Source organism: Marmota marmota, unplaced genomic scaffold (assembly GCF_001458135.2).
Source record: "Marmota marmota marmota unplaced genomic scaffold, marMar, whole genome shotgun sequence".
NCBI classification, from domain to species: Eukaryota; Metazoa; Chordata; class Mammalia; order Rodentia; family Sciuridae; genus Marmota; species Marmota marmota.
The window spans coordinates 3087864-3105874 of NW_026000305.1; positions in this window are offsets into that span (position 1 = coordinate 3087864).

Consider the following 18011-nt stretch of genomic DNA (forward strand, 5'->3'; position numbering starts at 1 on the left):
AGAAGTATTTATTAATATTTAGGCCAGGGATAATCCTAATCTCTTACTTGAGAGAAAGAAATCTGAATGGCTTTAACATAAGGCAAATTTCTTAATATTGAACTACACACTAGATTAAAAGTTTAAAAGCATACTGTGTATAATAAAAAGTACTGGGTATGTAAAGTTTCATCAGAGATCCTTCTAAGATCTAGTTAATTATACTGCCTTTTAATTGATCTCATCTGAACCATAAACGTGAAGGTTGAACTCCAAACTGTTGTTATATGTGTTTCTCTTTTACTTAAAAGTTACATTTCCTCTAACTTTTCAGTCAATCTTCTGAGTTAAAATTTCAGAAGTTTGCAGGGATGAAATATAACCCCCTAGAGAGTGTTTACATTAAATGAAATTGCTGACAGAATTATGCTGCTGCTGAGGGGTATAATGAAATGCCTCCTTGACTTCTAGGGAGTGGCAGAGGGAATTAGTAAAGAAAGGTGTTAGTAACTGAGAAAAACCTCACTGTCTTTTATATAAGAAGTTAAGTCTGGATCTGTTGCCTTCATGTGTAAGTGAGAACATAAGAAAAAGTGTCATGCTGCTATGAGAGCAGAGAGGAATTGGAAATTGAATTTTCTTCCACAGACCTTTGCTCTGCAACGACCACTGCAATGTTCTATGATAGTAGCAGTCTTATTGTGAGCCAGCACAGACAAATCATTATAACTACATGATTCTCAGACACCAACTCTAGATATCTTAGGAAATAGAGTGTTATTCCCTACAATGAAAATATCTTGTTTGAAAACCCAGTTTGTTATGAACACTGTATTATATATAAAACCACAAAACAACAAAATGGCTAAGAGCAATTTCAGCTGGCACTGTTATACACATAATCAAACACGTATCCGTCTCTAGAATCATCTTCTTGAATCCAGAGACCATTGAAGTGTGTACATATGAGATACTGGAAATCTTGCCGTATACTTTGTATTGTATCTTTTCTTTTACCTCTTTCTCTCTCTCTCTCTCTCTCTCTCTTTCTTCTTCGATTTTAGGCAAGAAAGGCAGCTTTATTCAAAAAGCAGGCTAGAAAGAAGATGTAGGACCATTCTCACAAATTTCATGTTGAAGGTCAGGTAAGTGTATTGAAGGGAGCAAGCATATTTGGGGTATCCAATTTTTAATCTAATCAGCTAGTCTATCCACAATAATTGGTAAATTAAGACCATTTATATTCAAAATTATTATTGAAAGAATATAATTGTTCGTGTCCTTATGTTGATTTTCTCCTGTTTATGTTCACCATTTACTCTTTGTACATCATTGACATTGATGGTTTAACACATTGATAATGTTTGATTCTTTCCACTTTCTTATTCATGTCTACTCTTGTGAGATTTATTCTTTCAAATGCTCTCATAATTTTGTGTGTCATTCATCCACTTCTGGGTATAGGGTTCCCTTAAGTATCTTCTACAATGCTTGTTTAGTTGTCATAAATTCCCTTAGTTTATGTTTATCTTATAGGGTCTTTGTTTCTTTTTCAATTTTGAAAGGTAACTTTGCTGCTTATACTAATATTTTTGACTGTTATTTTATTTCAGGACTTGAAATTCATTGTTTCATGCCCTCCTGCGATTTAGAGTGTTTGCTGAGAAAACTGTTATTATTGTAATTGCTTTGTCCTTAAAGTGACTTGGTATTTTTCTCTTGTGACATTTTTTTTTTACATGGAATTGAACTCAGGGGTGCTTTACCACTGAGATGCATCCTCAGCACTTTTTATTTGTTATCTTGAGACAGGGTCTTGCTAAGTTGCCTAGGGCCTTGCTGAGTTGCCAAGACTGGCCTTAAATTTGCAATCATCCTGCCTCAGCTTTCCAAGTTGCTGGTATGACAGGCATGCACCATTGTACCCAGCTCTTATAGCTTTTAACTTTCTTTCTTCATTCTGAAAATTTGCAATTTAACTATATGTATTGGAGATGTTAAATTTCTGGTAATTTTATTTGGGATTCTAATTGCTTCTTGTCTATGAATGTCCATGTCTTTCCCAAGATTCAGAGAATTCTCCAGTTTTTTCACTGATTAGTTTTTCTATGCCCTTATTACTCAGATCTTTTCCCTCCAGTGTACCCATTTGGAATGATTGGCCATTTTTTTTTAAATTTTTACTCATTCTTTTTGTTATATATGACAGTAGAGTCTATTTTCATATATTTATACAAGTATGGAATATATCTTATTCTAATTAGGATCCCAATCTTTTGGATATAAGCAATGTTAATATTCATTATGACATACATGCATGTATATAGGAAAATTATGTCAGCTTCATTCCACTGTCTTTATATTCCTATCCCTAAATCCTTCCCTTTATTCCCCTTTGCCTATTCCACTGAACTTCTATTCTTCCACTTCTGAACCCTTTTTGGGGGTTAGCAGACACATATCAGAGAGAACATTTGACCTTTGTTTTGTTTTGAATTTGTTTATTTCACTTAGCATGATATTCTCTAGTTCCATCCATTTACATGCAAATGACATTATTTCATTCTTCTTTAAGGCTGAGCAGTATTCCATTGTTTATATGTACCACAATGTCTTTATGCATTCATCTGTTGAAGGGCATCTAGGTTATTTACATAGCTTAGCTATTGTGAATTATGCTGTTATAAATATTGATGTAGCTGTGTCTCTGTAATATACTCATCTTAGCTCCTTTGGATATGTACCAAGGAGTGGGATAACTGGGTCAAATGGTGGTTCCATTCCTATTTTTTTTGAGGAATATCCATACTGCTTTCCAGAGTAGTTGAACTAAATGCAGTCCCACCAATAGTATATGAATGTACTATTTTCCCCACATCCTTGCCAAAACTTATTGTTATTTGTATTCTTAAAAATTGCCATTCTGGTTGGCGAGGCAAAATATCAGTGTAGTTTTAATTTGCAATTCTGTAATTACTAGATTTGGGCTGATTTTTTTTCACGTATTTATTGAGTTCCTTTGCCCATTTATCAATTGGGTTATATTTTTTGTTTTGTTTTTTTAGTGTTAAGCTTTTTTTGTATATCCTTAAAATTAACACCTTATTGGAGGTGTGGGTGACAAATATTTTCTCCCATTTTGTAGGCTTTCTATTCACACTATTGATTATTTCCTTTGCTGTGAAGATTTATACTTTGACATCATCCCATTTATTACTTTACTTATTTCACACTATGAGATTTGTTGAGGAAGTTGGTTCCTAAGTTGACATGCTGGAGGGTTGGGACTATATTTTCTTCTAGTAGGTGCAGGATTTATGGTCTAATACCTAGATCTCTGATCCATTTTGAGTTAAATTTTGTGTAGGGTGAGAGATAGCAGTTAAATTTCATTTTATTCATATGGATTTCCAGTTTTTCCAGCACCATTTGTTTAAGAGGCTATCTTTTCTCCAAGGTGTGCTTTTGGCACCTTTTTCTAGTATAAGATAACTGTATTTATGTGGGTGTGTCTCTCTGTCTTCTATACTATTCCACTGGTCATCATGCCTGTTTGGGTGTCAATACCATGCTTTTTTGTTACTATAGCTCTGTAGTGTAATTTAAGGTCTGGTATTGTGATGCCTCATTTCTCACTAAGGATTGCTTTGGCTATTCTGGGCCTCATATTGTTCCAAATGAATTTCACCACTGCTTTTTCTATTTCTATGAAGAACGTTATTGGAATTTTAATAGAAATTGCAATGAATCTTTATAGCACTTTTGGTAGTATGGATATTTTTTCAATATTAATTCTGCCTATCCAATTGTGTCAGAGATCATGTGCATTCTTTTCATTTTTTTTCTTTATTGATTTTAATATAATTTTTTGGCAGAATTTTGTTTATTTTTTCTCCTGCTTAATCTAGTATGTTATTCAAGATTTCACCTGAATTTTCTTCTACCTTACTGGGAACTATGATATCCCCACAAAAGCTCATATGTTCAAATAATGGCTCCCAATACAACATGCTTATGAACTGGGGCTTTAGAAAATTTGGGGGGTCCTGAGATCTCTGACCTCATTAGTGTTTTAGGATTAAACAATTGAGAGCTTATTGGACTACTGAGAGTTGAGACATAGTTGGAGGAAATAGTTCACTGTGGGTATGCCATGGAGGTGTTTATCTTTTACTTGGCCCCTTCTTTTCGCTCTGTATTTCCCATATTACATTAACTGAGCAGTTTTCCTTTGACTTACTCTTTCACCATGACCTTTCTGCCTTGGAGCCAGCTGACCATTGAATAAATCCTCTGAAGCTGTGAGCCAAAATAAATCCCTCATTTACTCCCTCATTTTTTGGTCAGGTATTTTGGACAATGTAATGAAAAGCTACTAATACAGGCTTCAAATTTCAAAGATTTCCATTTGGTTGTTTTTGAAATTATTTGTTTCTTCTTAATTCATTTGATTATTTATTTGTTTTCCTTTGATTTTCCTTGAGATTAAAAAAATCATTCTTTAAGTTTGATACTGTGACACGTGAGTAATCTCAGCTATTTGAAAGGCTGAGACAGGAGGGTTTCAAATTCAAGGACAGCCTCAGCATATTAGCAAGACCCTGTCTCAAAATGAAAAATAAAAAGGCTGGAGATATAGCACATGAGAAAATGCCCATGGCTTCAATCCTCAGTTAATATATATATATATATTCTTTTTCAATTTTGGGGGCATATCATCCACTTTAATATTTTTGGAAACTGTTAACATTATAAATATTAGGAAGTAAGACATTCTGTTTTAAAATATTTCTTGTGATTCCATGTTGTAATTTTTGCATATCTTGGGATAGATTTCTTTTCAATGTTCATGTGAATCTTCTTAGTTAGAAGTCGTCTTCTGATGACACGTATTGGAGTATTGGTTTGTTGTGTAATATTTAGTTTGATTCCAATTGGACTCATAGTATAGTCTTCTGGTGGTTTCTTAGGCTACTATTTGTGGGTTTTGATACAACTTGTACAATATTGGAGCCTGAGAGACACACTTTCCCTATATGTTAAGGATCACAACATAGGAGTCCCTCTGGCATTTCAGGAAGTTGTGGTGTAAGCAGCAGTGTAAATGGTGTGTATCTTCTGTTCTTATACCTACTACTAAAGTAGGAGCTCCTATCAGATGATAAGTATTTCCTCAGGTACTATTGATAATGGTTCTGTTAATTGAATGCGTTCTGGTGCTGGCTTTTCCAATCATGGTGATGGGCTTGAAGTTTTAATCCCTTGTTTAGACACTGCCGTATATCCTAGTGTTTTATGGAGGAAGTACAGGGGCAATTGTTAATGTTCCTCTTCTGTGGCATTCACTTACAGTCTTGTAATCAATATGCAACCTCATGGCATGTGGGAGTTAGGAATAAGGAAACTTATAGGTATGGTGTGCACAGCAGTTGCATTATTTCTTTCTGCTCTTGAGGTAAAGGAAAGTAAGTAGGAGCAAGCTGTTAGATTCCCCCTAGTTGCCTGCTTGGAGTTGGTTCAACTTCTAAGGGATTGGTCAAGCATTTTCTTTTATGTTGAATAATTTACCAAGATATGGGCATTACTAGATCATGGCTGGAGCAAGGTGTAACTCATTTTAGCTGGGATAGGGATGCCATTCAGTGGCAGAGCACACACTGAACATGTGCAAAGGCCTGGTCTTGATCCTAAGCACCCTGAAGAAACTTTGGAAAAATCAGATAAATAGTAAATTAAAATCAAGAACAATAGCAACAGCAACCACTACAGAAATCAGGGTAAAAAGTAACATAGAGTGAAAAAAAGGTTAAAAATACAACAGAATATTTTTACAAATGGAAAAATATAAAAAATAATTCAAATTCAAATGAAGAAAAATGGAAAATAGATGAAAAATAAAAATGTAAAAAAGAAGGAATAAAAAAGAATGATTAAAAATTAGAAATACAGAAAAGAGATAAAAAGAAAAAAAGGAATAGTCAGAATGGCAATTATGAGAAATACAAGCAACAATAAATGTTGGTGAGGATATGAAGGAAAAAAGCACACTTGTACATTGCTGGTGGGATTGCAAATTGCTACAACCACTATGGAAAGCAGTATGGATATTCCTCAGAAAACTTGGAATGGAACCATTATTTGACCCAGTTGTCCCACTCCTTGATTTATACCCAAAGGACTTAAAAATCAGCATACCATAGTGATGCAGGCATATCAGTGTTTACAGCCCCACAATTCATAATAGCTAAACTATGGAGCCTAGATGCCCTCAACAGATGAATGGATAAAGAAACTGTGGTATATATACACAATGAAATATTACTCAGCCTTAAAGAATAATAAAACTATGGCATTTGAAGATAAATGAGATAGAGCTGGGGAATAGTGTGCTAAGCCAAATAAGCCAATCCCAAAGAACCAAAGGCCAAATGCTTTCTCTGATATTCAGATGTAAATTCACAACAAGGGGGTGGAGACAAGGCAAGAATAGAGGTACTTTGGATTAAACAGAGGGGAGTGAAGGGAGGGAAGGGGGCATAGGGGTAGGAAGGAATGAATGTGGGCATTACAATGATAGACATATTACCCTATGTGCATGTATGACTACATGACCAGTGTAAATCTACATCATGTACACCAAGAAGAATATATGATTATATATTTATATAATTATGATATTAATCAAAGAATGTATGATTATATATTTATATAATTATGATATTAATCAAAGATTGGAACTGATATTATAAATAAAGGTATTCACTGAAGAATTGAAATATCACAAAATTTAAAACAAGCAATATGTCCAACAGCTGATGATTGCTTAAATTGTGGTAGACAACACAATCTAATAATAAGCAGTCACTAAAAGCCATATTATAAGGAAAAGCGCACTTTATATTGAGTGAAACTTTGTAACATATAATTTCAATATAATTCAAATTATTTATATGCAAATATAAATGCACATGCACACCTACCTGACAATTATGCACCAAAAATTTACCAATATTTTGGCTTTTTGGTATTCTTTATTTTATTGTTTTCTAAAATGAGATGTGTCAATCAGAAAAATAATATATATTGTTTTGAAAAATTATATGTATTGAAATATAAATATTTAAAGGAAAAATGTAAAAGAACTCTTAAAATAATCCACATAAAACATTTAGCATGTAGTTTTATATAAAGATTAGTTAATATTATTATTACCTTCATCATTATTGATATTCAGCAGAAATAAAGTTTTTTTTAATGTACTTGCAACATGCCACTTCCTCAATGATTTAAACATTGTGCTAAAAGGATACTTAAACATATTTTAACTAAAATCCCGTATTTTATCAGTGAGTTTTCTGTGTTACATTGTTATATTGGGATGACATTGTTTTCACTGAAGGAATTGTTGCAACAGGACATTACCCTGATAATTTAGCAGGTTTTGGGACACTGGAAGCCCACAATACTACAGGAGCACACAAGTTGTCAATTTTCAAAATATCTAGAAGTTTGGGCTCAAATCACATGATATAATTCCATGGTCTTAGCCCTACTGGAACATCAGTATGAATTGGGCTATGTTAGATCTGTGAGCACCAGGATTATTGACAGAATGACTCTAAATAATGAAGAATAAATTAATGAATTAGTCTGCATCAGAAAAAATAATAAAATAATTTAGATAGACAGTATCTTAGATAACAATAATACCAGTCTTGCAGACATTCTTCAACTTAAAAAAGAATAATTTACAATTGAAGTGTATAAACCTTGTATGATTTCATCCATCTTTTCACTGTTGTATATTGTCATGGTTGTATTAAATACATGTATCATTTTATACTCATAACATTAGTGTATGAAAGTTCTTGTTTCCATACATCTTTCCCATTTCTTACTCTCAGCAGACTTCTATTTTTACCAATACTATGGGTGTAACCTGATATTTTACTGTTGTTTTAATATGTGTTCACTAGTCCTTGGAGAGGTCAAAATATGCTTATTGGACATTTGTGTTTACTCTTCTGATAAAAGTATTGGTCATGTTTTAGAACTTTTAGAATTTATTTTGGATTCAAGTTATTATTAAATCATAAGCATTATATATGTTCTCAGATTACAGTCCTTTGAGTGCGTTATGAAGTTTTTGATAGAGATAATATTTTCTGAAGAAAAATGCAGGCAATTTATTAAATTGCTTATTACATGACATGGTAAATATTCAGTGATTCTCAACCATTACTATCATGAATTGAATTTTATGTTGCTAAAATGTACGTAACATAACATTTACCATTTTACCGTTTTTACATTTTTATGTAAAAAATCAGTGGTTTTGAGTACATTCACGTTGTTTAACCACCACCATTATTCATTATCAGAATTTTTGTTCATACAAATGATTCTGTAACAATTTAAAATGGCCTCCTATTTTACACACCCCCACCCTATTGCCTGGTAGCCTCTATTATATTTTCTCTCTATAAATTTGCCTATTCTAAGTGTCTTGTATAAATGGAATCATACAATATTTTTCACTGAGCAAAATATCCTCAAGGTGCATCCTTACAAAACCTGTCACATTTTCCTTTCTTTTAAGGCTGAATTATATTCCATTTTGTAGATAGATAGGTGATAGACATTTTATCATCTTGTTTATCCATTTTAAATATAGAGCATTTCACCTCTTTGTTTAAATTCATTTCTAATTGTTGTCATCCTTTTATTACTATTATAAATGGAATTCTTTTCATAATTTTTTTAATGAATTGTTCAGTGTTAGTGCATAGAAATACAATAGATTGTGATGCTGTATCCTGTAGCTATGCTGAATTCATTTATTATATCTAAGATTTGGGTGGGGGAATCTTTAGAGTTTTATATATATGTGATAATGTCATCCACAAATAGAGAACACTTTACATCTTACTTTCTAATTTGCATGTTTTATTTCTTTTCCTTAACTAATTGCTCTGGCTGGCTAGAAATTACAGTGCTCTGTTGAAAAGAAGTGGCAAAAGTGAGCCTTTTTATCCTGCTTCTGAGCTTACTATAAAAGTTTTCATTCTTTCACTACTGAGTATGTTTCTGGCTGTGGGTGTTTCATGTACAATTACCCTGTATCATCTTGAGAAAGTTTCCTTCTATTCTTAGTGAATTGAATATTTTTATCAAGGTAGGGTGTTATATTTTGTCAAATATGTTTCTGTAACAATTGAGAGGACCAGAATTTTTTCCTTCATTCTATTAACACAGTGTCTTATATTTATTAACTTTATTGATTTTATTTTTTTAAATACATGACAGCAGAATGTATTACAAATCTTATTACACATATAGAGCAAAATTTTTCATATCTTTATATATAAAGTATGTTCATGCCAATTCATGCCTTTATACATGTACTCTTTTTTGCATTACAATTCTTATTACACACGTATACCACAATATTTCATATCTCTCTATATAAAGTATGTTGACACCCAATGTGAGTCTTCATTCATGTACTTTAGATAATGATGTCCATCACATTCCACCATCCTTGATTGACTTTCTTATGGATCATACTTGCATTTCAAGAATAAATTCTCTTTGGTCATGGTATCTACTGCTTTTAATATAATGCTTAATTCAGCTTTCTAGTATTGAATTGAGATATTTTTCATCAACATTCATAAGAAATATTGCTATGTGATTTTTTATAATGTCTTCAACTTGCTTTGTCTGGCATCCTTGAATAATTTTTAATTTTTAATTTAAAATTTCCTTTTAATTTTTCAAAAGATTTTGGGAAGGATTAATGTTAATTCTTGTTTAAATATATGGGACATTTCACCAACGATGCCATCTCAACCTGGCATTGTTTTGGAAATTTTTGGGTTACTTATTCAATTTCCTTAGTAGTTTCCAGGTTTATTTGGATTTTGTATTCTTAAGTCAATTTTGGTAGCTTATTTATACATTTCATTCAGGATATCCATTTTTTGACAGAAAAATATTAATTGCATTTCCTTTTATTTTGTATTTTATAATTGTATTTTATTTTATATTTATATTTTATTTTCCTGTAAAATCAGTGGTAAAGTTTTCTTTTTCATTTCTGATTTAATAATTTGTGTTTATCCCCTGCCTTCCTTTCATTCTTTGTCAGGCTTGCTCTCTTTCTTCATGGGTGTCAGTATAACAAAAAGCTTGTCAGTTTTTTCATTTCAAAGTTGTTATTTACTTCTTCCTGGAGTTAAGTTAAACTCCTGTTAAATAAGTTAATATTTATTCTTTCTGGTTGTAGTTGGACACAATATCTTTGCTTTATTTATTTAGTTTTATGTGGTGTTAAGGATATAAAGTTAAGCTGTTCAATGAAAATCCTTTGTTTTGGACTACATTTATTTATATCTATAAATTTCCCTCTCAGCACACCTTTCACTGTATCCCACAAGTTTTGTGTAGTAAGAAGCACCTTCCTATGGCTGGAGGTTGTGGCTCAGCAGTACAGCACTCACCTAGTGTGTGCAAGGCACTGGGCTCGATCCTCAGCACCACATAAAAATAATAAACAAAATAAAGGTATTGTGTTATCTACAACTAAATTTTTTTTTTAAAACGAAGCACCTTCCTACTTTGAGAAATGAAGTGATCCTATATTGTCTGAAAAGCTTATGCTTTTCTGTTTCTTAATCAAGTATTTTAGGATGATATGAGGCAGAATTTGTTTTTTCTTTCCTCATATTTATATCCCGTATGTCAGCACCACTTATTCAAAAAATAATTCCTTAGTAATTCATACAGTCAACTCTGCCACAGATCTAATGTTCATGTATTAATAGAAGGATTTCTAATATGTTTTCTGTTATGTCACTTTATTTGTCCATCTCATTGTCATATTACACTGCCTACACTGTCTTTGTCACTGTAAGTTTAAACAAGTTTTCATAACTAGAAGAGCAATTAATTCCTCCCACTTTCTGCTTCTTCAAGAATGTCTTGGCTGTCATGGCCATTTTTACTTCCATGGAAATTTTAGAATAAGCTTGTCAATTTCCTGAAATGGTTTGTTTTTGTTTTACTGTAATTACATTACATCTATAGGTCAATTCAGGAAATATCAATATCTTCAAAATATCACTTCCAATTCTTAAACATGATACATGTTTTAATACTTTGGTATTCCTTAATTCTGTAAATAAAGTATAAAAAGTTTTTTTCCAGTAAAAGGGTCTTACATGTATTTTTAAAGATTTATTCATGTAGAGATATGGAGTATATTAGTCATATTTTTGACTGTTTTGTTATATGAAAGAACCACTAAGTTTTTTAATATTTATTTTTAGTTGTAGTTGGACACAATACCTTTATTTGTTTAGTTTTATGTGGGAGTAAAGATTTGCTCCCAAGATGTAAGCTCTCTATTCAACTCACATGTGGTGCTAAGATCAAACCCAGGGCCTCACATGTGCAAGGTGAACACTTTACTGTTGAGCTATAACCTCAGCCCCGAACCATTAAATTTTACATAGAGCCATATGCTAATCTCATCTATTCACCTTATTATCTTTCAATTTTGATTTTCTGCATATTGTTTTTTAATGAGTTTATTTTCTTCCTTCCCATTCCTTATACATTTTATTCCACTCTCTTCTATTGTGCTGATTAGAATTTCTAGCAAAATTTTCAATAGAAATTATAATAGAAATCATTCTTTCTTCTGTATCTTGATATCAAAGATAACATTCTCAATGTTTAAATGAGATGTATCATCTTGTGGAATTCTTTGCTAGATATCCCCTTTAGATTAAGAAAATTTTCTTTTCAGCCAGGATTGTAGCTCAGTGGTAGAGCACTTGGCAAGTATGTGTGAGACACTGGATTTGATCCTCAGCACCACATACAAATAAAATTATATATATANATACAAATAAAATTATATATATATATATATATATATATATATATATATATATATATATATGAATGAAAGTGTACTTTTGTTATTACTATACTTAGAGTTTTGTTTGGTTTTTAGTCATAAATTAATGCTGAATTTTTTTTAGATTGACAGAATGCCTTTATTTTATTTGTTTCATTTTTTCAGCTCAAAAGTTTTATTTTATTTTTTTATTTGTATGTGACAGTAGAATGCATTACAATTCTTATTACACATATATAGCACAATTTTTCTTATCTCTGCTTGTATACACGTATATTCACACCAATTTGCTCTTCATACCCGTACTTTGGATAATAATGATCATCACATTCCACCATCATTAATAACCTCTTGCCCTCTTCTAACCTCTCTGCCCGATCTAGAGTTCACCTATTCCTCCCATGCTCCCTCTCCCTATCCCACTATGAATCAGCCTGCTTATATCAAAGAAAACATTTGGCATTTGGTTTTTCAAGATTCGCTGCAAAGGCCATGATTTTATTCTCTTTTATTGTTGAGTAATATTCCATTGTGTATATATGCTACATTAAAAAAAAATCCGTTCATCTATTGAAGGGAATCTAGGTTGGTTCCACAGTTTAGCTATTGTGAATTCTGCTGCTATAAACATTGATGTGTCTGTGTCCCTTAGTATGCTTTTTTAAGTCCTTTGGGTATAGACCAAGGAGAGGGATAGCTGGGTCAATGGTGGTTCCATTCCCAATTTTCCAAGAAATCTCCATATAGATTTCCATATTGGCTGAACTAATTTGCAGTCCCACCAGCAGTGTATGAGGGTACCTTTTCCCCCACATCCTCGCCAGCACTTATTGATGTTTGTCTTCATAATAGTTGCCATTCTGACTGGAGTGAGATGAAATCTTAGAGTGGTTTTGATTTCCATTTCTATAATTGATAATGATGATGAACATTTTTTCATATATTTGTTGATTGATTGCATATCATCTTCTGAGTAGTGTCTGTTCAGGTCCTTGGCACATTTATTGATTGGGTTATTTTTTGTTGTTGTTTAGTTTAGATTTTTGAATTCTTTATATACCCAAGAGATTAGTGGTCTATCTGATGTGTGAGGAGTAAAGATTTGCTCCCAAGATGTAAGCTCTATATTCAACTCACAGATTGTTTCTTTTGCTGAGAAGAAACTTTTTAGTTGGAATCCATCCAATTTATTGATTCTTGATTTTAATTCTTGCACCACAGGAGTCTTATTAAAGGAAGTTGAGGCCTAATCCCACATGATAGAGATTAGGGCCTATTTTTTTCTTCTTTTAGATGCAGGGTATCTGGTTTTATTCCTAAGTCCTTGATCCATTTTGAGTTGAGTTTTGTGCATGTTGAGAGATAGGGGTTTAATTTCATATGGATTTCCAGTTTCCCCAGCACCATTTGTTGAAGAGGTTATCTTTTCTCCATTGAATGTTCTTGACACCTTTGTCTAATATAAGATAATTGTAGTTTTGTGGGTTAGTCTCTGTGTCCTCTGTTCTGTACCATTGGTCTACTAGTCTGTTTTGGTTCCAATACCATGCTGTTTTTGTTACTATTGCTCTGTAGTATAGTTTAAGGTCTGGTATAGTGATGCCACCTGCTTTAATCTTCCTGCTAAGGATTGCTTTAGCTATTCTGGGTCTCTTGTTTTTCCGGATGAATTTCATGATTGCTTTTTCTATTTTGATAAGGAATGTCCTTGGAATTTTGATCAGAATTGCATTAAATATGTATAGTACTTTTGGAAGTATGATCATTTTGATAATATCAATTCTGCCTTTCCAAAAGCAAGGTGGATCCTTCCATCTTCTAAGATCTTCTTTGGTTTCTTTCTTTAGGGTTCTGTAATTTTCATTATATAGATCTTTCACCTATTTAGTTAAGTTAATTCTCAAGTATTTTTTTTTGAGGCTATTGAAAATTGGGTAATTTTACTCGTTTCCCTGTCTGAGGATTTGTCACTGATATACAGAAATGCCTCTGATTTATGGGTGTTGATTTTATATCCTACTACTTTGCTGAATTCATTTACTAGTTTAGAAATTTTCTGGTGAAACTTTTAGGGTCTTCTAGGTATAGAATCATGTCATTAGCAAATAATGCTAATTTGAGTACTTCTTTTCCTATGTGTATCCCTTAATTTCTTTCACATAATTGCTCTGGCCAGCATTTCAAGAACTAGTTTAAATAGAAGTGGTGAAAGAGGGCATCCCTGTCTTATTCCAGTTTTTAGAGGGAATGCCTTAAATTTTTCTCCATTTAGAATGATGTTGGCCTGGGGCTTTGCATAGACAGCCTGTATGATATGTTCCAGTTATCCCTAGTTTGTGAAATGCTTTTTATGTGTCTATTGAGATGTTCATATGATTCTTATCTTTAAGTCTATTGATGTGATGAATTACATTTATTGATTACTATATGTTGAACCAATCTTGCATCCCTGGGATGAATCCCACTTGATCATGGTGGGATGTCATTGCCTTCAACATTTTCTATTTTATTGGATATTTTTGTATTGGATTTGCAAGAATTTTATTGAGAATTTTTGCATATATGTTCATTAGAGATATTGGTCTGAAGTTTTCTTTCTTTTCTTTCCTTCTTTCTTTTTTTTTAAGTGTCTTTGCCTGGTTTTGGAATCAGAGTGATATTGGCCTAATAGAATGAGTTTGTAAGTGTTGCCTCTTTTTCTATTTCCTGAAATAAATTGAAGAATATTGTTATTAGTTCTTCTTTAAAGATCTTGTAGAACTTGGCTGTGTATTGGTCTGGTCCTAGGCTTTTGTTGGTTGGTAGACTTTTGATGGTATCTGCTATTTCATCACTTGAAATTGATCTGTTTAGATTGTGTTTATCATCCTGATTCAATTTGAGCAAATTACATGACTCTAGAAATTTGTTGATGCCTTTGATATTTTCTGTTTTATTGAATTATAAGATTTCAAAATAATTTCTAATTATCCTCTGTATTTATGTAGTGCCTGTTGTGATATTTCCTTTTTCATCATGAATGTTAGTGGTTTCAGTTTTCTCTCTCCTTCTCTTTGTTAGCATGGATAAGAGTCTGTCAATTTTATTTACTTTTTTCAAAGATCCAACTTTTTGTTCTCTCAACTTTTTCAATTGTTTCTTTTGTTTTAATTTAATTTATTTCAGCTCTGATTTTAATTATTTCCTGTCTTCTGCTGATTTTGGTGTTCATTTGTTCTTCTTTTTCTAGGGCTTTGAGACGTAACATTAAGTCATTTATTTGTTGACTTTTTCTTCTTTCAAGGAATGAACTCCATTCAATGAACTTTGCTCTTAGAACTGCTTTCATAGTGTCTCAGAGATTTCAGTATAGTGTATCTGTGTTCTCATTCACCTCTAAAAACGTTTTAATATCCTCCTGGATGTCTTCTGTAACCCATTGTTCATTTAGTAGCATATTATTTAGTCTCCAGGTGTTGGAGTGGATTCTTTTTCTAATTTCATTCCATTATGGTCTGATAGAATGCAGGGTAGTATCTGTACTTTTTTATATTTGCTAAGAGTTGCTTTGTGGTATAGTTTATGGTCTATTTTAGAGAACAATCTATGTGCTGCTGAGAAGAAAGTGTATTATCTCATTGAAGGATGAAATATTATATATAGCTATATATCTATATCTATCTATATATCTATATCTATATTTATCTATATATCTATATATATTAGTTAAGTCTAAGTTATTGATTGTATTATTGAGAACTGTAGTTTCTTTGTTCAGCTTTTGTTTGCAAGATCTATCCAGTGTGAAAGAGGTGTTTTTTTTTTTGTTTTTTGTTTTAATTTTTTATTGTTGGTTGTTCAAAACATTACATAGTTCTTGACATATCATAGTTCACAATTTGATTCATTCTAACCAAGACAGTAAAGGTTTTATTTTATTTATCATTCTCACCAGCATTTTTTTGTTTGCTTCTTTGTTGATAGTCATTCTGTCTGAGGTGAAATGATATCTTACTGTGGTTTTGATTGGCATTAGTGAGGTTGAACATTTTTTCATATAACTATTGCCTGTTGGGATGTCCTCTACTTGTCCATTTTTTGAACCACTTTTCCATTTTTTTGTTTGTTTTGCTATTAACTTGTTTGAATTTTTGAATTTGTTATGTATTCTGGATATCAATCCCTTTTCAGATATGTAATTTGAAAATATTTTCTCCCATTCTGTAGGTTGAATTTTTACCTGATTATTGTTTCCTTGACTGTATAGAAACTTTTAAATTTGGCCGTTTTTGTCTATTTTTGCTTTTGTTGCCTGTCTGTTTAAGGACATATCCCCCAAAATCATTGCCCAGACCAATTTAATGAAGCTTTCCCCTCATGTGTCCTTCTAGTAGTTTCACTGTTTCAGTGGTACATAACTGATATTGGGTTGTATTTCCCTGATTTCTAGGGATGTTGAACATTTTTTTTTCATGTATTTGTTGGTCATTTGTAATTTTTCTTTTGAGATATCTCTGTTTAGTCCTTATACCCATTATTAGGGTTGTTTGAGGGGGTGCTAAATTTTTTAGTTCTTTCTTTATTCTGTACATTAATCCCCTGTTTGAGGATCTGGTGCAAAAATCTTCTTCCTTTCTGTAGGCTTTCTCTGCAGACAGAATTGTTTCCTTTGATGTGCATAAGCTTTTTAGGTGGATACTGTTGCACTTGTTGATTCTTGGTTTTATTTGTTGACTTTAGGTATCATGTTAAGGAATTTGTGGGCTGTATGATTATGTGGGAGTGTTGTGCCTACATTTTCTTTGAGCAGATTCTGAGATTCTGGTCTGATTCCTGTCTTTGGTCCACTTTGGGTTGACTTTTAAACAGAGTGAGAGACTGGGATCATTTCATTTTTCTACATGTGGATATTCAATTTTCCTAGCACCATTTGTTACAAAAGCTATCTTTTCTCCAATATATGTTTTTGGCACCTTTATGGAGGGTCAGATCACTATATCTATATGGATTTTTCCATGAGTCTTCTATTTTATTCCATTGGTCTTCATGTTTGTTTTGAAAAATCATCTATTTTTTAAATTGTTATTGCTACATATGGTTCTATTTAATAGTGGGATTTGTTGTTACATATTTGTACATGTACACAAAATAATGATATAATTTTTCATTATCATTCCCCAATATTTAATGCCAGCACCATACTTTTATGATCACCATAGATTTGTAGCATATTTTTAATTCATCTGTGTGGTGCCTCTATCTTGTTCCTCTTGCTCAATTATTGCTTTGGGTTTCTTTTGGGGGGGGAATCTTTCGTGCTTCTATCTGAATTTCTGAATTGTCAAACTACTATGTAAAATTGTTTTCATGATATTAATTTTTTGTACTCATTTACTTCCAAACATTCCCTAGCCTTAGATTTTAGATGATAATTTTAAAATCTTGTTCAATTTTGGCACTATAATCCTATACTTTTTTCCTTCAAACTGGAGCTTTAATTCCTTTACACTTAATGTAATCATTAATCACCTGTAAGCAAAAAATACCATGTATTAGAACAGTTCCTTTTCTTTATTTATGGACACAATACCTTTATTTTTTTTCTATTTATTTACTTTTTAAATTTTATGTTGAGGACTGAACCCAGTGCCTCACATGTGCTAGGTAAGTGCTGTATCACTAAGCTACGACTCCAGTCCCCCTTTTCTTTTTCTTATGCTTGTTTACATTTAAATCATTTAAAATTTTAATGTTTCTTTATGATATTTGGAAATCATGCATTTTATTCACCTTTAGTGTTTCCATAATTAATTATAATATCTATATTTAAAAAATCATAGTCCAAATTTAAAGAGAAATTTGCATATGTTTATTACAGCATTGTAGTTATGAACAGAAGTTGGGTTCATTTTGATAAAATCATACATTAATAGTATTTGTTTTACTCCATTGCAGTCCTCATTCCCAGTTCCCCTTTCCCTATTCTCCCTCCTGTACTATATTGATCTCCCTTTCGCTCATTTATTATTTACTTTTTATTGGTGTAATATATGTGTGTGTATATATATGTATGTGTGTGTATATATATATATATATATATATATATATATATATATATATATTTTGT